Source organism: Pistacia vera, unplaced genomic scaffold, assembly GCF_008641045.1.
Source record: "Pistacia vera cultivar Batoury unplaced genomic scaffold, PisVer_v2 Contig342, whole genome shotgun sequence".
Taxonomy (NCBI): Eukaryota; Viridiplantae; Streptophyta; class Magnoliopsida; order Sapindales; family Anacardiaceae; genus Pistacia; species Pistacia vera.
Window position 1 is genome coordinate 526,430 of NW_022196160.1, and position 24,793 is coordinate 551,222.

Genomic DNA, 24,793 nt, shown 5'->3' on the forward strand with positions numbered 1-24,793 from the left:
AATAGTCTATTTATTTATTATAGTTAAAAACAGATACAGATGTATGAGCATAGGTATGGTTGCAGAAAAGAAAAGCAGAAACAATCACTGGCCTATGTTCCTAGGCCCTGAAGGAGCGACCTTGATATCCCGAAGTTGGTCACCAACCACCTGGTTAGTTACTAGTTCCTCCGGAACATACTCCTTTGGATGCTCATCTTTCGGATAAGGCCCTTGACCTTCCTCCTCGTCGTCGGCATATGCCATAGAAGCGAGGATCCCTTGGTAGTCATCCGGGAGATAGGTGAGGTACATGTTTAGATTCTTTGGTCGCAGGGCATAAATGGACTAGATCAACCAGTCAACAGCTCTTCTCTCAATTTTCAGCTCTTGTTGCTTCATCTCTTCGGTTAACGAAGCAACACGCCCCTAGGATAATTCCAGTTCTGCCTCAAGTGCCCATCTCTGCTTCTCGGTTGTCTCCCATAATCTCGACCTGTCTTTTTCTGCTCGCAAGGCCTGTTCGGCATTCGCTTGTAGCTTCAGCTGTTTCTCGCCAGCTTCCTTGGTGAGCCTGGCCACTATCTTTTGGAGCTCTTTGATCTCCTCTCCTCTTTTCTCCAGTTCGGCCTTCTGGAAGTCCATCGTACAGAGCATAACATTCCTCTCTAATGGGTACTAATTCACCTGAATAATGGATAGGTTCAATTTCATCTGTGCAGCCTCTAAGTCTCGTTTCAACTACAAGTTCTCTTCTTTCAGCTCGATGAGCCCCTCAGTTGAGTCTTCTGCTGGGCCAAGTGCATAGCAAGCAGAGACTGCATAGCAAAGGGAACAAGGGGGTAAGTTTCATTTCATAGAAAAAACAAGTATAAGAAAGTCCTCAATGAGGACAAACCCTCTTACCTGGCTTTGCAGCTGGAACGCAATGGTCATTAGGTCCACAGGGTTGGAGGCCACAAACTGTTCAAAAGCCTCGGCGAGCTGACACTTTAGGAGGGTGAACATCACCGACTACAAGTGCTCCGAGAATTGCCCCTCGGAGTCCAACACAAGTGTGCCAGCTCCCACAACAGGTGGCGTCTCGCCCACCGTCTCTTTTCTCGCTCTCTTCTCAGGAGCCGTGGTCTCCCCTTGCCCCCTACGTGAACCCTTAGGGGCAAGTGTAATGCTAGTTACGTGCCTGGGCTACCCTCATGAGCAAAAGGCCTAGTAAGACTGCGACCTCCCAGGCTAAATGCCCAAGCCCTCTGGCTTGGACTTTGATTCCTCAACTTGCAACTGCATCTATTTCTTGGATTTCTAGGCCATAATCTTCTACTTAGGACGAGTAGCTATAGGCGAAGGAGCGTTCGCTGGCTATTCGATGGGAGTTGGTGCTCCCGCCAACGTTCCTCCGATAGAGGTGCCGTTGGGGCTCACCACGGCTGGTCTTGTGGCACCGACCTGAGGAAAGGTGAATCCCCTGGCTTTCAACAACTTGGGCACTTTGGGTGGCATGATCACTGCATGTGAATATCGTTAGCAAAACAATTCACTGCATGCAAAAAATAAGATTGGCTAAGGTTACAGACACTTACTCGGCAAGGATTCCAAGGTTGCTTCGGAATTAAAAAAAGCCATACTTCCTCAAGTTAGAGGTCGTCAGGAGCAGTTTTGCATCGCGATTCTGATCAACTAGAAGACCAAAAGCTGTTATTCTGTTAAAGTCAGTGAGAGCCGTCAACCTGGTTGTCTTGTTCACTGCGAAGAAACTAAAGAGTTCGTTAGCAAAGATTTAAAGAAAAGAAAAATTCACCAAGCAAAAGAAGGAAAGACCTACTTGGCTCCCTAAATTGGCAAATGCCATCTAATTAAAAAAAGAAAAACTTCGTCTCATATGCCTCGACATTGCTGGGGTAATTGAATATGCCTCCCTCAATCGTAGATTGCTTCGAGAGGTAATAAATGTCCTTGTCCTTGCTCTTTTTCAGATAATATGAGCAAGCGAGCTCTAGCACAGGCAACTCACCGAGACGATTCTTGCCACACGTGATATACATAGCCACGACTATCATATACGTGTTGGGCGTTAGTTGTAAAGTTGCGACCCCAAAGTGATCGAGGATCGACCTTAAAAAGGGATGGAACGAATCGGTTCTCCATATTTGAAGATATTCTCGGAGATCGCAACCATTTCCTCTGGCAGATTCCGAGTTGTATGCATCCTGTATTGGTAGACGTCTACGCTAAGTGCGTATTGGTCAACTGCTTTTTGTATTTCCTCTCCTGTGGCCACTGAAATAATTTCTTGTAAGGGACTCGCTGGGGAATCCTACACTGGTGAGCTTGTCCCCTTGTCTATCTTGGTCGCTGAAGGGTCCATCTCTTCTACGGTCTGAAAAAGAGTGACATGTAGGGATTACTCAGTCTTCGTACAAAGTTTCATACGATGACGTGGAAGAATAGAAAAACACAATGTGTCTTCCTTAAACCCTAGAAAAAACCTAAGAATCCTTGGAGACCACCTCCAAAGATTCATGAAAAAAGCTCATTCTTCGTTCGACCGCCCATAAACACCCATTGTTATCGCATGGTTATCTACAAAACAGAAAAAGGAAAGTAATGGAAGGATCTTCCTTACCTCTTGGGTGTGGGATTGAACTTTTTGCTATGAACGTCAAATGCGCACCAACTCGAAGGATGGATAATCTGGTCTCGCGAAAGCTTCTTGCTTTTTCTAAAAGAATGAGTGTGGTGACATTGCTTAAGGCAAGCCTGGGATTTTATAGTGGAGAAAGTGGCGATTGGCCTTCCTGAGGCCAAGCGACATGTGGGCGAAAATCATCTCTCGCTGTTGATTGCGACCACGTGTCGTCAATCAGCGAGAAGGAGTAATCGCCCTGCTTTGAGAAATTCAATCGTTGCTTCACTCCATTGAAATAATCGAGCGACGGTTCGTTTCCCTCCTCCACATTTAATGCACTCTCATTCACATTTATTTCCTTGATAAAGAATGTCATTTTAGCATGGCTTACATTTAATGCGCATAGATGACACTTATTACGCACAGGACACGTTTGTCAGAATAAAGGGTACTTCATTAATGGATTAGCTGCAAAGCGCAACGGATAACATCTAAAGAGGTCGTTGGAAAAGAACACTCTTTGTTGCATGTCAGTTGTAGAGCGATGTGATTGCTTGCCTTCGGTAGAAATATGCTAAGTATAACCAGGTCACAGACCTCGGTTAAGATAAGAGGCACATCGATACGACACTGAATATGGTCTAATCCAAGTCGCCGACCTTATGGAAGGAGACCATATTAGGTCGCTCTTACGAAAATATGTTACGACCTCCTTGTAGCCAGGTCAGATCGACTAGGTGTCATTCGGGACATATCAGATCAAGACATAATTGTGAAGTTCTCAAGGTTCGATTCTCAAATCTTAAAAACTAGGGGACTTCTATTATGCCTGAAAAAGTAGGGCTGACGTGGAGTCTTGTCAGCATGGGGTGGTTAGAACTTGGGAAGGTTCTACGATCGTTTAGACGCGGCCACGTTGCATAATGACGCAAGTGGCATGCCACTGTTAGTGCCATGGGTGACTGCCAGGTTAGCGGATGGTTGGAAATCGTCCATGTGTCCAATCCCTACGAGAGTCGAGGAAATCACTCGGGCAGGTGAACAATGGGACGTAGAGAAGGAATTGCACGGTACCTACACACTTGCAGATTTAGTAATCATTACCTTGGTTGATCCCACTATAAATAGAGTCTTCCCCTCTCATTTGCGGGATTAACTAATTTCACTATAGAATAGCTTACTCTCTCTCTCTCTCTCTCTCTCTCTCTCTCTCTCTCTCTCTCTCTCTCTCTCGTATTCTTTAAACTGTAATTCAGCTTACTGAATGCGACCCGACCTTACTTTCATTAATACAATATTTTTAAACATTGCCTTTCACTCTTTATCTAACTAAATATTCTCGTATCATGTGTGACTTTTAAATCCGCTTAGGATTTCTTACGAGCGAATAGTTGGTGTCAAAATCAAGCATTAACACATTTGTTGACATATGAGCCACTATGTAAAATCTCATAGAGTTGTGATAACTACTACATCTTCGGTTTACCATGAAGATTTACTAACAGAACAGAATTTAGTATCGTTATTTTCTTTGACAAGTAATATTTAGTCCAAGATTTCTTCTGATAATTCCAATTGAGTCAGCAAACAAATATAAAGTTTGCTTAGCATTCATCAAAAAATAAAAATAAAAATTGCATCTCATCTGTTAAAGGTAATTGGTTTTTGTGAAGAGATTAAGAGAAGTTCAAGCACACCAAGTGAAAGGAAAGAGTTAGTAGAATGTAACACCCACTTGACAATACGTAGCCAATGTTTATGGTTATGGCCTAAAGATTGTCTGAATGCCCCTAAATGAGTTTGTACTTTGTTCATGTTGTTTGTGCCCTGGTTGGAGTTTATTTTTGGTTTGAGTTGAGTGTTGTCACCCATGGAATTGATCAAGAATTGGCAGATTTTGGAGTTTCAGTCTTCGCAACACATACCGGGAGAGGAAGAAGCTTCGCCGCGGCGACGTGGTTCTGTGTCGCGGTGTTGGTGTAGACTTTCGCCGGGGACGACAGGAAATTCTTCTGCGCCGGCGACGAACGGTTAGAAAAGTTGCCTTGAGGTTTCTTAGAGAATCTCCATAGGGGTAAAATGACATTTACCACTAATTAGCAGGAAAAGGGGAGGAGTAAAATGCAATGAAATTTCATGGCAGAATAGTGTAAAATGGGGGTGATGTTTCGTAAATAATAAGAGTAAAGGTGACAATTTCAAGAAATGGGTAAGGGGCAAATGGGAAAGAGGTATATTATGAGTAACTAAGGGTGAGTTCTCCTAACCACCTCATTCTACCCATTCCACCGCCTCTGTCATCTCCCATTTTCTCTCATTTCTCCAGCATTTCCAAGGGATTTTGAGCGTTTGAGTTGGAATTTGACGAACGGTTGATCCTAAGCACGAAGAGGTAAGAATCCTACTCTAGAGATGAGTTTATTTCTACGGGTTAAGTTCTTACTGAAGTGTTATGCTAGGACGAAGGGAAAGCTATGATCCAACAAGAGTAGAGTAGCTTATGGAGACTACTCAAGTATGAGTGTAAGAAATCCAATCCAAGCTAAAGTTTAAGAAATCTTAAGTAGAGATTATATTTATGCATGTATATATGATGTTGTTGAGAAATTGCCATAGAGATGATTGTCTATGTTGAGGATTGAGTGCGAACGATGTATTATGATTGTTATGTCTTTTGGAGTTGTTTGTTGTGAGATGAGTAGATTTGCGAACTTTATGGGAAGTGTCTTCTAATCCGTATGTGACATGCCATGAGAGTTGCCCAAGTTGGAGGTACAAGAGCAATTGATATATTGGAGTTTGTGCTGTAGGTTTAGCCCAGAAGTTATCAATTGGATGGTTGGGGTTGCTAGTTGCAGTTGATGACACTGAGTTGCTTGATGAAATGCTAAGTGACAACTAACTGCCTGTCACTAGCCGTGACTTTTCTTAGATTTTTGAGGCCATTTTACGGATTGAACTGTGGCGAGACAAAACATAAAGTTGTACGTTTCTTAAGCTTTAACAAGACCTAAAACCGTAGCGATCAGCGTGTTATAAGCAAGTTATGCCTTTTTAGTGTGACTGTAGAATGGACGTTTTGAGGAAATCATTGATTTGGCATTTCAAAGGGTGCATTAATGAGTATGAACCATCCATATGCATTAATTGCATTGACAAGTAGTGTTGAGGAAGAATTTAGAGACTGTGTTAGATGATCTAGCTAGACACTAGAGTAGTTTGAGTAAGCTACTGAGTAGAGCTAACCTTTGAGTATAAGCTTGTATACATTTGTATATATACATTTGATTAATAGTTTGAGTGAGAAAGGATAAGAAGTGTAGAATAGCAACTCGTTAAGGGTAAGAGAATGAGAACCTCTGATAGTAAAAGAGAGAAGGAGAGATCACTAGACGAGATCAATAGATGAGAAAAGTGCTCAGAAGAGAATAGGAAGTGTGCGATGGGGAACCTCGTGAGTGACGAGTTAGTACGAGAGTGGGTCTTTGTGCCCATCGTGCTCACGGAGCCGTGACCTACCGAGTTGGAACAGAGTTCGCGGCTCGAAGTGTCCGTACTTCAGAGAGAGAGAGGAAGTTACACTCACATGGCCAAAGGTCCGAATCCATGCATGACTAAATCCGATCGGTGCGAGAATGAGCGGAAGTTCACGAGAGTCGGTAGGTCGCCAGCACGTTGCCTCTCGGTAAGAGGTCGTGACATTCAAGATTAAGAATGAGAAGAAGAAGATGAGAGACAAAGCTTAAAGTAAGCTATAAGAGTAATATGCTATTATGATTACTAGTGAGAAAGAATGAGTAACATCGAGAAGATAAGAGAGATAGAGCATAGAGTAGGTTATGTGATGGGGAACTGCGTGAGTAAGGGTAGAGTTTATCCCGCTATGTACGCCGCATGAGAGACGGCATGATATGAGATAGAGAAGTGGTGTAAGCCGTGACGAGACATGGGATGAGGTATACCCGAGTACCAGAGAGGGAGATATCCCTACACAGTGGCCAGGGTTCCGAATCCATCCCATAACAGATCGACGTGCTAAATGAGGAGAGTCACGTAGAGTGGGAGGCGAGTCCCGGCTGTGCCTCCGGTTAAGATGAGCGTGACTCTAAAAGAGAGTTTAACAGAAAGAATTATGAGAAGAGAAAGCAAATGAGACTGAGTAATCGAAAAGAATGTAAAGAATGAGAAAGCTTGATGAGGAAGAGAATGAGATAGAAACCGAAGAGAAAGTATGAGAAGAATGAGAGAAGTTGGTACTAGTAAGAATTAAGGTAGAGAAAGAAACATGCAGTTCTTTATACTTAGTTGATGTACATTCACTAATGCATGCACATGAGTTTCTTCCATGGTTATGTTAGTAAACGAGAAGAGAAAGATAGAACCATGGTTTTCCCAAAGTTATGGATGAGACGATGCCCATGGAGTAAGAATAAGAGAAAAAAAAGCAGAGAAAGAACAGAAAAAGAGGCATATCAGAGTTAAAGGAGAAACGTATTAGAAAGGAAAGAGATAGTGGAAATAGGAAAGAAAATGTTTGAGTAGGACAGAAACCAAAGAGTGAGTGTGAGGGACAGGTAGTAGAGGATTACTTACTGAGCTTGTTGTCGCTCACCCCGTTGTTTTCTCTGTTTTGTGCAGGAAATAAGAGCAGCGGTCGGCAATGGAGCTTGAGGCGCGAATAGTATTGGCACCACTGTAACCAGCTTAGATTTTGTATTATTAGAAAGTTTTTAAATACTAGTTTTGATTTGTAATGAATTATTTTTAGAGTAAAGAAAAATTTGAGCCCACTGTTTCCATGCGACGTAAGTATAGCTATAATTTACATAATATTAGTATAAAGAGGAGGAAGTGTTACAGTGACATCTTCTCTAACAAGGTAAGTCAACCCCAACCCAAGTTGAGTTTGGGAATTTCTTGATAGGGTTTTGATAGCACTTATGTATGTTATGTTATATACATGTTATAAAGCCAGTTATTTGAGGCTAAATAGAGATTTTCTAGTGCTTTGTGGTGGTTTATACATTGCAAATATAAGAGAGTGGACATGTCGGGTTGGAAAGGTAGTTTGCGATGAATTAAGGGATATTGGAAATCCTTTTGGAAGTGTCTTCTTTGGCAGGTTAGTGGCTATGTGAGGGGGTCGGTTTCTCCCCATTTTGGATGGTTAGAGAAAAGATAGATTATTTTATAGTAGAGTTTTATGATGCACTTGGAGTTGTTTGAGAAATACCTCATAGAGGGTTTGAGTAGAGTAGTGAACCTTAATTCTTGCAACATGGCTGTTGGCATTTAAGTGAATATAGGGAGTGAACCATCCCATAGGCATAAAGGGGCATTGAGAAGGGACCTAAGAAAAGAGTAGGAAACTTTGTGTAGGCACTTGCCCTATGAGTAGAGAGACCTTTGTGGATGCAACATCTCCAAAAGGTATGTAGAGAGAATGAGAAGTGCGTTAGAATAGAGTGAATGAGAATAGGTAATTAGAGATGGGGGGATGCCTTTGTGCTCATCACCTGAAAGTTTGAGAATTTCCGGTGATGCTTTGTGGATCAGCACCCAAATAGCAATTAGAAATGGGTCTGATACTTTGGATCATCACCCAGATGGGTATTAGAGGGGTGGAGCTTTGTGACATCACCCGGTAGTTATTAGAAAAGGGGTTGATGCTTTGTTTTTTGTTTGATCCACCCGATATTTATGAGAAGTCGGTTGATGCTTTGGATCATCACCCGACAGTGATTAGGAACGAGTTAAATGCTTGGTGATCGTTACCCGAAAGTATGAGGAACGGGTAGGGGCTATGTTGTCTCACCCCAATAGTTACGAAACACTGGGTAGGTGCTTCGTCGATCCCACAATCGGGTAGTCACTAAGAAAGGGTTGAGTGCTGCTATGTGAATTTACCGTAGTCATGACAGGGAATGGCTGTTTGTGTGACGCCATCGGTGTACATCCGGTACGATAAGGCATGAGTTTAATAAGAAACAACCGAAAGTGTGAGGGAAAAGAATTAAGAGTAATACATCCAGGGTAGACAGATAGAGGGTTACTATGAGCATAATTGTGTTATCACCCGTTATTTCCTTGTGGAATGCAGATCTAGGTGTGATGCAAGTAGGGGGGCGTCGGCAAGGAGACAGCAATAGTTACACTGTTCCCCTTGTTTGGGTCTTTTTAAAATGGCATTTTTGTAAATGACGTTCTTTGTGTATAAAAGACGGTGACTTATAATGAAAAGAAATTTGGGCCTATTTTCAAGTGTTATTAGCACGCATTGTAATGTTTACAGTAGTGGTTAAGCTTAGCATTTCTCACGTGCAAATAGTTAGTGTCAAAATCAAGCATCAACAGTTTGGCACTGAAGGAGGGCTTGATTTAGTACCTGCTTTTTATCAAAAAATCTCTGACTAATCGGTCCCACCACAGCAAATGCCTCGTAGTTTCGATCTGAGCAAACCACTATGGCAATGAAGAGATCCCCTAGCTACAGGAGGACACTTCTCCAAGTTCCTCCAGTCTAGCAGCAGATATCAGGGGATATCCCTTCAAGCTCGCGGCTTGATCTGAGCCATCATGAGTTACCGTGGAGAGTTCAATAATACTCTCCAACGGTCAGCCAAAGGCTAGACCGATTGGATCGGTCGTGCCACCCGAATCCAATGATGTGGTGCCACCAAAGACGCCTAGGGTCAGTGAAAATAGAAGAGTGCAAAAACATGCCGTGTGTATGCAGCGTGTAGAGAAGATAGCAAGTGGACGGCCAATGACCCAAAGGCTTCCGAGGAACTAACGAACACCGATTACACCTAGTAATAATCATGCGCGTTGAGTGACTCGATGACATTGTGCAGGAGCCGTCCCCGCGCACTCACAGGGACTCCCACAAAAGTGCAAGGTGGGGAGATTCCCATTATCGAAAGTGACGACTTTGATCGTCATTGTGCAGGGGTTCCCATCATCCGCGGTTGGTTCGTACCACCATAGAGTCAGGAGATTCCTCGAACCACTCAATGCCTCACACGGCTCTAGCGTGTGTGCGAGATTGGCCGGAGCTCCCCCTACGGTGAGGAGGATACGATTTGTAGTCTCTCCTCAACCGCAACCATGAGGATCGAACCCACATCGGAAAGTGGTCCCCAGATAGCTCACGCCTCAGATTGAGGAGCTACAATGAGCTCGAATAAGCTTAAGCTCAACAAAATGGCAAGGGCAGTCGCAGAGCTGTCTCCCTTTTCCTCCGATAGTATTAGCTCCCCCCTTGTCAAGATTCAAAATACCTACATGCGAGCATTCGATGGAATTCCTCTGAGGATCATTTCTATGAGTTCAACAACCTAGGAACTCTACCAAGTCTTGACTTGGCAAAATGCCGTTGCTTGTAGTAACCCTTACCGCCCATGCCAAGCAATGGTTTAGGTGCTCAAAGATCGGTAGCTCGTGCCTCAATGACCGACATCCTAATGCACTCCAGGAACAGGAAGTTCTCATGTCGCTGAGCTACCTGAGGCAACATATGACAAGAGAGGGATGAATCCCTCTATTTTATATAGATAGGTTCCACAAGGAGCTCAGAAAGTGGCTCACACTCTCTAAGAGTCCGTTTGGACTCTCATTCACCACCACAAACGACTGTGGAAGGAGCTACAATCTGAGGATGATGTTTCCCTCACTCGCGTTCTATAACCTTACTGAAAGTACCTTGATTGAAACTCCATGGCTGTCGCTCAACCGCATGACCCGGTCCTTTGGAGTGCTCCCAACGGGGAGTGGGGGGGGGGGGAACAAGGTTGATTGCAGAGGCTAAGACAATCACAAAAGAAAAGCAGTGGTACTGCCAGAATCCTATGCCCCATTCTCGTCAAGTAGCGACAAAGTCAATACACTCTATGACTGCACATATCGACTATTCTGGATAAATCAGAGGAGGCCGTTTGCTTGGAGAGCCCAGCCATGAAGAATCCCACTCGGCCAGAAACAGTAAAAAGCACTACCATTATCATCAGGATAATGGGACCACACCGATGAGTGGCCCTCAAGCAAGCAATTGAGGACTTCATTAAGGGGGCACTACAAAGAGTATGTCGATGACTCTGTCCGTTGGGAGAAAAATCAAGAGGACCAAAAGAAGAAGGTCTGGTCGCAAAGGTCTTATTGAGTAGGGATCATCTTTGGAGGGCGATCACACAGAACTCTAGGATGTGCAAGAAAGGTATGCTGTGCAGCCCATCATGACCCCTAGTGTGATGAGCATGAGTGCGACCCGCCAAGGTTCACAGGAGGAGGAAATCACTTCTTTAAGAAAGACGGGTGCAATTGCATCCTCCTAGATGACGCCGTCATTGTGCTTAAAATAGGTCAGGGCAAGGTCCACATAATGCTGATGGAAATGGAGCATGTGAACATCTTGTTCAGCGAGTCTTTGAGAAGAGAAACTGGACGAGGAGATGAAACTTCCTATATCCCTCTGTATGTTTCACTAGGGATCATTTGATTCCAAAAGGACGATCTTGCTTCAGGTCACGTTAGGAGAGACCAATGAGATGACCAATGAATGAGTTCTTAGTAGTTGACTCTCTCGCTTTCAATGGCATCTTAGGATGACCTCTAATACGAAGCTTCAAAGCAGTCACTTCAATCTATCATCTGATGATGAAGTTCCCACCTGACAAGGGTAGGGGAAGTTGGATCTTAACACAATGTCGTGATTGCTATGTAAGGGCAGTATAGATGGGTGCAGGGGAAGAGAACTCCAATCGGCATCCTGAGTAGGCAATGGTGATCGGTAGGATCGAGTCACAGCCTAGCCCCATTGAGGATAACATGGATTCTTGCATCCAGGAATACCCTTACAGTGGGCTAGTCGAGGACCTATTGAGGTATCGGTCATCAAAGCGAGCCGAGAGCCGAGCCGAGTGTTGAGAATCAGAAGTAATTTAACCCAGCTCGCCAATGAACTGCTAGCTTCTCAAGGAAAATACCATTATTTGCATGGACTCATGCTGACATGGTCGGGATTAGCCCGAATATTATACCATGCCTGAATATTGATGGTGAGGTCGGGTCGTGCGCAGAAGAGAAAGTAATGGATCCCGAGCAATATCTACCTGAAAGTTGAGGTAGATGATCTCCTCTAAACGGATCCATCCGAAAGGCACTTAACTAAGTGTGGTTACAACCTAGTCTTGGTAAGAAGCCTAACGGAAAATGGAGGACTACATTGACTTCGCCGACTCAACAAAGCCTGTCCGAAGGACACTTTCCTTGCCAAGATTGTATCTGATGACCTCCGGGCACGAGGTGCTGAGTTTTATGGACATCTACTCGGGATATAATTAGATTCTGATGTACAGTCGGACGAAAGATGCCTCCTTTGTATAGATCGGGGGTTGTATATGCTATAAGGTTATGCTTGACTAAAGAACGTTGGGGCGACTTATCAACGACTGGTGAACCAAATGTTTCCAAGCACGATCAAAAAATCAATGGAAGTCTATATTGATGACATGCTGGTCAAATCAATGTTGCTTCAGATACATAACACATCTCGCCGAGATGTTTGTTATTTCGGAGGTACAGAATAGCTCAATCCTCTCAAATGTTTGTTTTGAGTACTCAGAAAATTCCTGGGCATATGGTTAACCAGAGGGGAATAGAAATCAACCTCGAAAAGGTCCAAGCTCTCCTGATATGAGAAGCCTGACCAATCAAACAAGGTTCAGAGTCTCAATGGTCAATAGGGCTCTCAGTCGTTCATATCAAAGGCAAATCGTGCTTACCATTTTTTTAATATATTAGGGCCAACAAGAAGTTCGAATGGACTCCCGAATGCGAACAGGCTTTCTAGAGCTCTTAAAGAGTACCTCGGAAAGCCACCTCTTTGTCAAGGCTCTCCCTCAAGAAATTCTTCTTTGTTTGTGTCTTCAGCATGTGGTCAATGAGCTCTAATTCAGGAAAAAGACAGGGTCAATGGCGGTATATTATAAGAGATGTCTTGCTGATGCCAAAATGCGGTATCCAGAAATGGAGCGTATTAGCTTATGCTGCTGATCTCCTCCAAGAGTTGAAATTATTTTCCGCCCACAAATCCATGTATTGACCAAATTCCGCTCAAGTAAGTCTCAGAACCAAGGCTTCAGGTAGTTGCTCAAGTGGGGATGGAACTAAGTTAGTTTGACTCATACATACTGAAAGCAACCATTAAAGGGCAGGTTGTGCCAATTTCATTTCGGAGTTCTCACACCAATTGGTTAAAAAATCCGAGCACAGGCTAAAATTCACCCAGGAAACCATTCAGAATCTATCGACATGGAGCCCCTATGTCGATGGATCCTCAAACAGGAAAAGGGCCGGGTGGGCCTTCCTCTCTAGTCCCGAAAAGACTTGCATCCACGGTATTCTTCGATTGGGTTCAAAGCAACCAAACAATACGATGTTAGGTTGGCCAAAGAATGGGTCGATTGCGATAGTATTCACAGCGGACTCCATGCTGTGTTGTTAACCAAATCTTGAGGGAATATTAAGGCAAGGAAGAAACATGGTCAGTTATCTGAAGAAAGTAAGGTTGCGCTCGAGCCATTCAAGACCTTAATCATGCAGATTCCTAGAGACAGTAATTCTTCGTAGATACCTTGGCAAAAATAGCTTCATCACTGGACTCAGATGAACCAGAGAGTATTCCTATTCGGGTATAGAGATCCCTAGCATAGCTTGCCCGAACAGCTTGAATGTGACAAAATTGTGTCCTGGATGACCCCAATTATTCATATCTCTGAGATGGACCTTGCCCAAGACAAGATCGAGGCAAGAACCATGCGGACTAGAGCTCTTTTTACATACTTATAGGAGATCAATTAACAAGTAGGGTTTAGCGGCTCTCTCTTTCAATGTGTAACTGATGAGGAAGCAGACTATACATGAGGAGATACATGAAGGATTTGCGGTAACCACACCATGCGCGATCCTCCTAACAAAGTTGTTCGTCAAGGATACTAGTGGCCCTACTCCAAGGGATACCTTCAACTTGTAAAAAAGTGTGACAAATGCCAGGTTCGAAATATTGTGAGCTCTTTCCTACCAGCTGATAACATGCCAGCCCCTGGCCATTCTATATGGGAAATTGATCTTATTGGACCCATGCCAACTGGAAAGGGAGGGTTCAGTATCGATGGTCGCGGTGGATTACTTCACCAATGGGCCGAGGCCAAACTCTTAGCCAGCCGCGATCAACCAAAAAGCTAAGGACTTCATCTTCAAAACATAGGGTACCACTACGGAATTCCTCATACCTTATCTCTGTAATGGGAGTAGTTCGATAACGAGAAATTCAAGCAGTTTGATGAGCTGGGGATCCAAAAGTTTGCCTCAGTTGCAGCCACAGCAATAGCCAGTTAAAGCTGTCAAAGCCCTCTACTTTGAGCTGCTGGTGCTGCCAGGGTATGGCGACGACCTCCGAAAGTATGGGCACCACACAACTCAAGAACTCTCTCAGACACCTTCTCCCGCGCATGGTTGCGTGGCAATGATCCTAGTGGAAGTGGCTGTTCACTTTGGGAGACCGTTCATGAACCGACAATGGTGCCCCGTGTGGTTAGTTGAGAACCTCGCGGCAAGGCTCAACTGGGCTACCGCCTACACCGTGCCCACAGATTTTTCGACTCTAAAGTCGGAGAGAGACTCCGTCGGTGACGGTTTAAAAGAAGTCCTCCAGGTATAAAGAAACCAAGTCGGGGTATGGGGCAAATTGGAGGCTTATACGCTCGACAAGTGTAAGACCTAAGACTTATCACCTTAAAGGCTCAACGGTTCCAAGTACTGCGGCTTGGAACCTCTTTGCCCCTATTTCAGTAATCGAACTCTTTTCCTTTTCTTGTGATTCTCTTTTCAGCTCTGTAAATTAGTAACTCTTTTAATATTGTTTCTCGCATGTGTGCCTTTTGTTCACATATGTAATATTTGTACAAGTACTATCACAAATAGTTAGAAACGACCTATGTCCATGTGTAATGTTTGTGAGGCCAAAAACTTATAAGTACTCAGAATGATTGAGAAATAGTTCTTTATTTATTATAGTTAAAAACAGTACAGATGTATGAGCATAGGAAGTTGCGAAAGAAGCGAAGAAACTCAGGCCTATGTTCCTGGCTGCTGAGAGCGACCTTGGTATCCCAGAGTGGTCACCAACCACCTGGTTAGTTACTGAGTTCCTCCGAACATACTTTTGGAGTGTCCTTTTCGGATAAGGCCCTTGACTTCTCCGTGTCGGCATATGCCATGAGAGCGAGGATCCTTGGTAGTCATCCGGGAGATAGGTGAGGTCATGTTAGATTCTTTGGTCGCAGGGCATAAATGGACTAGATCAACCAGTACAGCTCTTCTCTCAATTTCAGCTCTTGTTGCTTCATCTTTGGTTAACGAAGCAACAGCCCTAGGATAATCCGTTCTGTCAAGTGCCCATCTCTGTTCTCGGTTGTTCCCATAATCTCGACCTGTCTTTTCTGCTCGCAAGGCCTGTCGCGTTCCTCGTAGCTTCGCTCTTTCCAGCTTCCTTGGTGAGCCTGGCATATCTTGGAGCTCTTTGATCTCTCCTCTCCTACTTTCTGTCCGGCCTTTGGAGTCCACGTACAGAGCATACATTCCTCTCAATGGTACTATCACCTGAATAATGGATAGGTTAATTTCTCTGGCAGCCTCTAAGTCTCGTTTCACTCAAGTTCTCTTCTTTCAGCTCGAGAGCCCCTAGCTTCGTGAGTCTTCTGCTGGGCCAAGTGCTAGCAGCAAGACTGCATAGCAAAGGGAACAAGGGGGTAAGTTCATTTCATAGAAAAAACAAGTATAAGAAAGTCCTCAATGAGGAAAACCCTCTTACCTGGCTTTGCAGCTGAACACAATGGTCATTAGGTCCAAAGGGTTGGAGGCCACAAACTGTTAAAAGCCTCGGCGAGCTGACACTTTAGGAGGGTGAACATCACCGACTACAAGTGTCCGGAATGCCCTCGGAGTCCAACACAAGTGGCAGCTCCAAAGGTGGCGTCTGCCCACAGTCTCTTTTCTCGCTCTCTTCTCAGGAGCCGTGGTCTCCCCTTGCCCCTCGTGAACCCTAGGGGCAAGGGTAATGCTGTTAGTGCCTGGGCTCCTCTTGAGCAAAAGGCCTAGTAAGACTGCGACCTCCCAGGCTAAATGCCAAGCCCTCTGGCTGGACTTTGATTCCTCAACTTGCAACTGCATCTATTTTGGATTTCTAGGCCATAATCTTCTCTTAGGACAGTAGCTAGGCGAAGGAGCGTTCGCTGGCTATTCGAGGGAGTTGGTGCTCCGCCAACGTTCCTCCGATAAAGGTGCGCGGGGCTCACACGTGGTCTTGTGGCACCGACTGAGGAAAGGTGAATCCCCTGGCTTCAACAACTTGGGCACTTTGGGTGGCATGTCACTGCATGTGAATATCGTTAGCAAACAATCTCATGCAAAAAATAAGATTGGCGCTAAGGACAGCACTTACTCGGCAAGGATTCAAGGTGCCGGAATTAAAAAAAGCCATACTTCCTCAAGTTAGAGGTCGTCAGGAGCAGTTTGCATCGACTCTGATACACTAGAAGACCAAAAGCTGTTATTCTGTTAAAGTCAGTGAGAGCCGTCACGGTTGTCTTTGTTTAGGCAAGAAACGAAAGAGTTCGTTGAAAGATTTAAAGAACATTGAAGATAGGTGGAGAAAGAGGTGTTGGACTTGTTGCCATGAAGAAGATCTTTAAGGAGTTGCATTGAGTTATGTTTTGGTCTTGAGGCTCATGGTGGCTCTGATACCAAATGAGGGTTTTTAGCTAGAGAATTCTAAGGAAAACTACAGTAAAGTTAACTCACAACAACATAATTCGTTAATGGTTTGAATTCATTAAGCAGCAAGGCAAAAATATACATGGTTTTCAATACTGTTGCACTTACTCTGCAGTAGGTTTTACAATAAAAAATCATTAGCCATACTTTGCTAACAACTACAAACACATCACATTACATAAACACCTAATCAATAATAGATTTATAGCTGAATTTACCTAAGGTGTACATTATATTAATTAAAGAAATTCAGTTCCATTATGTTATAGCAGAACAAAAACAACAACAGAACTTCAAATTTTGCCACCAAAGTATGCAACTCTAGATTCCAAAAATGTAACCACCTTCATGAGTTTCCAGCATAATATCATCTTGATCAATAGTTTGGACTTCCAACTGATGGACCTATCACATTGCCTTGTGAAAGTGCCTTCCTGGAGTATGTCATGTCATTGCTCAAAAGATGCATTCCTAAGGATCTTGAGAAAGCTCTGCTTACTCACCTAGAAACATATTATTACTCAACGTCAACTTCATTTGCTCTAGGACAAAGCCATCAACAAACGCTTATTTGTAGCTGCTGAAGAGATAATGGTACATTAGCTTATAGATTTGATGTACAATACTTTATCCAATTTTGTGAATATCAAATGGAAACTTCTTCCATCATTTTTGTGGTCAACTGAATGCCTGAAATTTGCTTTTCAATGTGCTCAGAGACAAATTTCATGTAACCTAATATGTATCTAGAAAAGAATTATCTTTAACTAAAATGTGTCTAAGCATATACACATATTTAACATTGAGAAAGGATGAAAATTTGTTAGCATTTTGTTATGCCTGAAAAAGTAGGGCTACCGCGGAGTCTTGTCAGCATGGGGTGGTCAGAACTTGGGAAGGTTCTGTGACCGTTCAGACACAGCCACGTCGTATAATGACACAAGTGGCATTCTACCAGTGCAGTGGGTGAGTGCCAAGTTAGCGGATGGTTGGAAATTGTCCACGTGTCCAATCCCTGCGAGAGTCGAGGAAATCACTTAGGCAGATAAGCAATAGGATGCAGAGAAGGATTTGCACGGTACCTGCCCACTTGCAGATTTAGTAATCATTACCTTGGTTTATCCCACTATAAATACAAGCCTCCCCTCTCATTTGCGGGATTAGCTAATTTCACTCTAGAATAGCTTACTCTCTCTCTCTATTTCTCTCTTGTATTCCTTAAACTGTAATTCAGCTTGTTGAATGCAACTTGACCTTACTTTCATTAATATAATATCAGTGGATGTAGGATTTGCTTTTGAGCATCTGAACCACTTTAAACATTGCCTTTCACTCTTTATCTAACTAAATATTCTCGTATTGCGTGTGACTTTTAAGTCTGCTTATGTAACGCCCCACTTGAGGTACGTAGTTATTGTTTCTTCTTTTGCTCTTATTTGAGTTGGTTTCTTGGTATCATTGTTTGGTTGACCTTTGATTGAGTGTTATGTTGAATACTTGCCCTGAAATTGGTTGAAAATAGAAGAAGTTCAGTGTTCCAAGCTTTGCCGGGGCGAAGAAGAATCTTCGCCGCGGCGAAGAGGTGTTGAAGCCACGGGAAGCTGCTGGACAGTTTCGCCGCGGCGACAGAAGCTTCCTCGCCGCGGCGACAAGCCGACGAAAATGTTTGTTAAGCTTTAGATATTTTCTTCCCTAAGGGCAATTTGACCATTCTACCCCTAATTAGCAGGAAAAGTGGGGAGTAAAATGTAAGGAATTTTCATGGAGAATATGTTGCTATGGGGGTGTGTTTGTAATGAATCAAAGGATATAGATAGAATTCCCAAAGAAGAGTAAGGGCAAAATGGGAATGCTTGTGTATAAATTTCATTAAAAGGAATTAAGTCATTGCAAACCCTTCATTCTTCTTCTCCAACGCCACTCTCCTCTCTTGCTTCCTCTCAATTTCTCTTTCTTTTGATCAAGGAGTTTTAAAGGGCTTTTGGAGTGATTTGGGGTAGAAAATCAACCTAAGGCATCCTAAGGTAAGGATTCTTGCTTTGGTTGTGAAGCTTTGTGAGTTTTAGTATATATTGAATATTGAGGGTTTTTGTTCTTTTGTTTAAGAGTAGAGAAAAAGTCAAGCAAACCAAGTGAAAGGAAGAGCTAGTGAAATCTCTCCATAACAAGGTAAGTAAATCCCAACCCAAGTTGAGATTTGAGAATTTTCTTGATTAGGGTTTTGATAGCAATTATGTATGTATGTTGTATACATGTTATATGCCATGTTATTGAGTCTTAAATGGAGATTTCTAGTGCTTTGTGATTGTTTATACATTTCAAATATAAGAAGTGAGATGTGGGTTGGAAAGGTAGTTTGAGATGGAATTGAAGGATATTGAGAAATCCTTTTTGGAAGTGTCTTTCTTTGGCAGGATTTGTGGCTATGTGAGGGGGTTTCTCCCCATTTTGGATGGTTAGAGAAAGACTTAGAATTATTGTTATAGTAGAGTTTTATTATGCACTTGAGTTGTTTGATGAAATACCTAATAGAGGTTTGAGTATGAGTAGTGAACCTTAATTCTTGCAACATTGCATGTTGGCATTTCATAAGTGCATTAGTGGAGATGAACCATCCATAGGCATTAAATGTGCATTGAGAAGTGACCTAAGAAAGAGTAGGAAACTTTGTGTATGCACTTGCCCTATGAGTAGAGACCTTTGTGGATGCAACTACTCCAAAGGTAGAGAGAATGAGAAGTGCTAGAATAGAGTGAATGAGAAGAGTATTAGAGATGGGTGGATGCTTTGTGATCATCACCTGACAGTTATGAGAATCGGGTTGATGCTTTGTGATCACCACCCAAATAGCCATTAGAAATGGGTTGATACTTTGTGATCATCACCCGATGGGTATTAGAAGCGGGTGGATGCTTTGTGACCATCACCCGGTTAGTTATTAGAAAAGGGGTTGATGCTTTGTGATCATCACCCGATATTTATGAGAAGTCGGTTGATGCTTTGTGATCATCACCCGACAGTGATTAGGAACGAGTTAATGCTTGGTGATCGTTACCCGAAAGTAATGAGGAACGGGTAGGTGCTATGTTGTCTCCACCCAATAGTTACGAAAACTGGGTAGGTGCTTCGTGATCCCCACTCGGTAGTCACTAAGAACGGGTTGGTGCTATGTGAATTCTACCCGATAGTCATGAAGAGTGAGATGGTGCTGTGTGAACGCCATCCGGTCGTACCTCCGGTAAGATAAGGCCATGACGTTTAATAAGAAACAACAGAAAGTGTGAGGAAAGAATTAAGAGTAATACATACAGGGATAGACAGATAGAGGGTTTTACTTACTGAGCATAATTTTGTACTCACCCCGTTATTTTCCTTTGTGGATGCAGGATCTAGGTGTTGATGCAGTCGGAGGGGCGTCGGCAAGCGAGGAGCAATAGCTACACTGTTTCCCCTGTTTTGTCTTTTTAAAATGGCATTTTTGTAAATGACGTTCTTTGTGTATAAAAGACGTATGACTTATAATGAAAAGAAAGTTTTGGGCCTATTTTCTATTGTTATTATGCATGCATTGTACTAGTTTACAGTAGTTGTTACAGCTTAGCATTTCTCACGTGCAAATAGTTAGTGTCAAAATCAAGCATCAACAGTTTGGCACTAGAAGGAGGGCTTGATTTAGTACCTGCTTTTTATCAAAAAAATCTCCGACTAATCGGTCCCACCACAGCAAATGCCTCGTAGTTTTGAATTTGAGCAAACCAACTATGGCAATGAAGAGATCCCCTAGCTACAGGAGGACACTTCTCCCAAAGTGCTTCCAGTCTAGCAGAATATCATGGGGGATATCCCTTCAAGCTCGCGGCTTGATCTGACCATCATGAGTTACCTGGAGAGGTTCAATAATACTCTCCAAACGGTCAGCCAAAGGCTAGACCTATTGGATCAGGTCGTGCCACCCGAATCCAATGAGGTGGTGCCACCACCAAAGACGCCTGCGGGTCACGTGAAAATTCAGAAGAGTGCAAAAACTCATGCCGTGTGCACTGCAACGCGTTAGAGAAACAGAAAGCAAGTGGCGGCCAACTGACCCAAAGGCTCCGAGGGACTAACGAACACCGATTACACCTAGGGTAGAATACTCATGGCGTTGCGACTCGATGACATGTTGCGGCATGAGCCGTCCCGCGCACTCACATGGGCACTCCCACAAAAGTGCAAGGTGGGGAGATTCCCATTATCGCTAAAGTGACGACTTTGATCGTCATTGTGCAGGGGATTCCCATCATCCGCAGGTCGGTTCGTACCACCATAGAGGTCAGGAAGATTCCTCGAACCACTCAATGCCGTCACACGGCTCTAGCCAGTGTGTGTCGAGATTGGCCGGAGCTCCCGACTAAGGTGAGGAGGAGTACGATTTGTAGTCTCTCCTCAACCGTAATCATGAGGATCGAACCCACATTACGGAAAGTGGTCCCCAGATAGCTCCACTGCCTCAGATTGAGGAGCTACAATGAGCTCTGAATCAACTTAAGACTCAACAAAATGAGCAAGGGCAGGTCGCAGAGCTGTCTCCCTTTTCTCCGATAGTATTAGCTACCCCTCTCTTGTCAAGATTCAAAATACCTAACATGCGAGCATTCGATGGGAATTCCGATCTGCAGGATCATTTCTATGAGTTCAACAACCGTATGGAACTCTACCAAGTCTTTGACTTGGCAAAATGATGTTGCTTGGTAGTAACCCTTATTTCCCATACCAAGCAATGGTTTAGGTTGCTCCCAATAAGATCAGTCAGCTCGTGGCCTCAAATGAGCTCGACATTCCTGAGGCACTTCCAGGCGAACAGGAAGTTCTCAATGTCGCTGAGCTACCTGAGCAACATATGACAAGAGAGGGATGAATCCCTCTAATTTTATATAGATAGGTTCCATAAGGAGCTCCAGAAAGTGGCTCACACTCTCTAAGAGTCCGTTTGGACTCTCATTATCAACCACAAACAGACTTGTGGAAGGAGCTACAATCTGAGGATGATGTTTCGCTCACTCGCTTCTATAACCTTACTGAAAAGTACCTTTGGATTGAAAACTCCATGGCTGTGCTCAACCGCTATGACCTCGGTCCTTTGGGTAGTGCTCCCAACCCGGGGAGTGGGGGGGGGGGGGAACAAGAGGGTTGATTGCAGATGGGCTAACGACAATCAGCAAAAAGGAAAGAAGCAGTGGTACTAGCCCAAGAAATCCTATGCCCCAATTCCTCGTCAAGATAGCGACAAAAGTCAATACACTCCTCTGAATGCCTCAATATCGACTATTCTGGATAAATCAGAGGAGGCCGGTTTGCTTGGAGAGCCCAAGCCTATGAAGAATCCCACATCGGCCAGAAACAGTAAAAAGCACTACCATTATCATCAGGATAATGGGCACCACACCGATGAGTATGAGACCCTCAAGCAAGCAATTGAGGACTTCATTAAGGAAGGGCACTACAAAGAGTATGTCGATGACTCTGCTCCCGTTTGGGAGAAAAATCAAGAGGAACCAAGAAAGAAGTGTCATGGTCGCAAAGGTCTTTATTGAGTAGGGATCATCTTTGGAGGGCCGCACCTCACACAGAACTCTCGAGGTGCTTAAGAAAGGTATGCTTGTGCAGCCCATCATGACCCCATAAGTGTGATGAGCATGATGTCGCGACCCGCCAAGGTTCACAGAGAGGAGGAAATCATCTTCTTTAAGAAAGACGCGGTGCAATTGCATCATCCCTATGATGACGCGCTCGTCATTGTGCTTAAAATAGGTCAGTGCAAGGTCCACATAATGCTAGTGGACAATGGAAGCACTGTGAACATCTTGTTCTAGCGAGTCTTTGAGAAGATGAAACTGGACGAGGTAGATCTAAACCTTCCTATATCCCTCTGTATGCTTTCACTAGGGATCATTTGATTCCCAAAAGGACGATCTTGCTTCAGGTCACGTTAGGAGAGACCAATGAGATGACCAAAATGACTGAGTTCTTAGTAGTTGACTATCCATCCGCTTTCAATGGCATCTTAGGATGACCTCTACTACGAAGCTTCAAAGCAGTCACTTCAATCTATCATCTGATGATAAAGTTCCCCACCCTGACAGGGATAGGGGAAGTAAATGGATCTTAACACACATGTCGTGATTGCTATGTAAGGGCAGTATAGATGGTGTGCAGGGGAAGAGGAACTCCAATCGGCATCCTTGAGTAGACAATGGTGATCGGTAGGATCGAGTCACAGCCTAGCCCAATTGAGGATAACATGGATTCTTGTATCCAGGAATACCCTTACAGTGGGCTAGTCGAGGACCTATCTGAGGTATCGGTCGATCAAAGCGAGCCGAACCGAGCCGAGTGTTGAGAATCAGAAGTAATCTTAACCCCTAGCTCGCCAATGAACTGCTAGCTTCTTCAAGGAAAATACCAATGTATTTGCATGGACTCATGCTGACATGGTCGGGATTAGCCCGAATATTATATGCCATGCCCTGAATATTGATGGTGAGGTCAGGTCAGTGCGCCAGAAGAGAACAGTAATGGATCCCGAGCAATATACTACCTTGAAAGTTGAGGTAGATGATCTCCTCTTAAACGGATCCATCCGAAAGGCACTCTACCTAAGTTGGGTTACCAACCTAGTCTTGGTAAAGAAGCCTAACGGAAAATGGAGGACCTACATTGACTTCGCCGACCTCAACAAAGCTTGTCCGAAGGACAACTTTCCCTTGCCAAGAATTGACTAGACCTTCGGGCACGAGCTGTTGAGTTTTATGGACATCTACTCGGGATATAATTAGATTCTGATGTACACGTCGGACGAAAAGCATGCCTCCTTTGTTATAGATCGGGGGTTGTAATGCTATAAGGTTATGCCCTTCAGACTAAAGAACGTTGGGGCGACTTATCAACGACTGGTGAACCGAATGTTTTCCAAGCAGATAAAAAAATCAATGAAAGTCTATATTGATGACATGCTGGTCAAATCATATGTTGCTTCAGATCACATAACACATCTCGCCGAGATGTTTGGTATACTTTGGAGGTACAGAATGAAGCTCAATCCTCTCAAATGTTTGTTTGGAGTATCCTCAGAAAAATTCCTAGGGCATATGGTTAACCAGAGGGGAATAGAAATCAACCTCGAAAAGGTCCAAGCTCTCCTTGATATGAGAAGCCTGACCAATCAAAAATAGGTTCAGAGTCTCAATGGTCGAATAGCGGCTCTCAGTCGCTTCATATCAAAGGCAACATATCGCTGCTTACCATTTTTTTAATATACTTAGGGCCAACAAGAAGTTCGAATGGACTCCCGAATGCGAACAGGCTTTCTAGAGCTTTAAAGAGTACCTCGGAAAGCCACCTCTTCTGTCTAAGGCTCTCCCTCAAGAAATTCTTCTTCTGTATTTGTCCGTCTCTCAGCATGTGGTCAATGCAGCTCTAATTCAGGAAAAAGACAGGGTCCAATGGCTGGTATATTATACAAGCAGATGTCTGCTAGATGCCCAAATGCGGTATCCAGAAATGGAGCGTTTAGCTTATGCCCTGCTAATCTCCTCCAAGAAGTTGCAAATTTATTTCCACGCCCACACAATCCATGTATTGACCAACTATCTGCTCAAGTAAGTCCTCTAGAAACCAGAGGCTTCAGGTAAGTTGCTCAAGTGGGCGATGGAACTAAGTTAGTTTGATCTACAGTACATACTGAAAGCAACCATTAAAGGGCAGGTTGTTGCCAATTTCATTTCGGAGTTCTCACACCAATTGGTTAAAAAATCCGAGCAACAGGCTAGCAAATTCACCCAGGAAACCATTCAGAATCTATCGACCTGGAGCCCCTATGTCGATGGATCCTCAAACAGGAAAAGGGCCGGGGTGGGCCTTCTCCTTCTTAGTCCCGAAAAGACTTGCATCCACAGTATTCTTCGATTTGGGTTCAAAGCAACCAACAACGAAGCTGAGTACGAAACATTGCTCGCTGGTTTATGGTTGGCCAAAGAAATGGGGTCGACCGCGATCAGTATTCACAGCGACTCCATGCTGGTTGTTAACCAAATCTTGAGGGAATATTAGGCTAAGGAAGAAAACATGGTTAGTTATCTGAAGAAAGTTAAGGTTGCGCTCGAGCCATTCAAGCACTTCACGATCATGCAGATTCCTAGAGACAGTAATTCTGTCATAGATACCTTGGCAAAAATAGCTTTGTCGCTGGACTCAGATGAACCAGAGAGTATTCCTATTCGGTTCATAGAGATCCCTAGCATCAGCTTGCCCGAACAGACCTTGAATGTGACAAAATTAGTGTCCTGGATGACCCCAATTATTCAATATCTCCGAGATGAG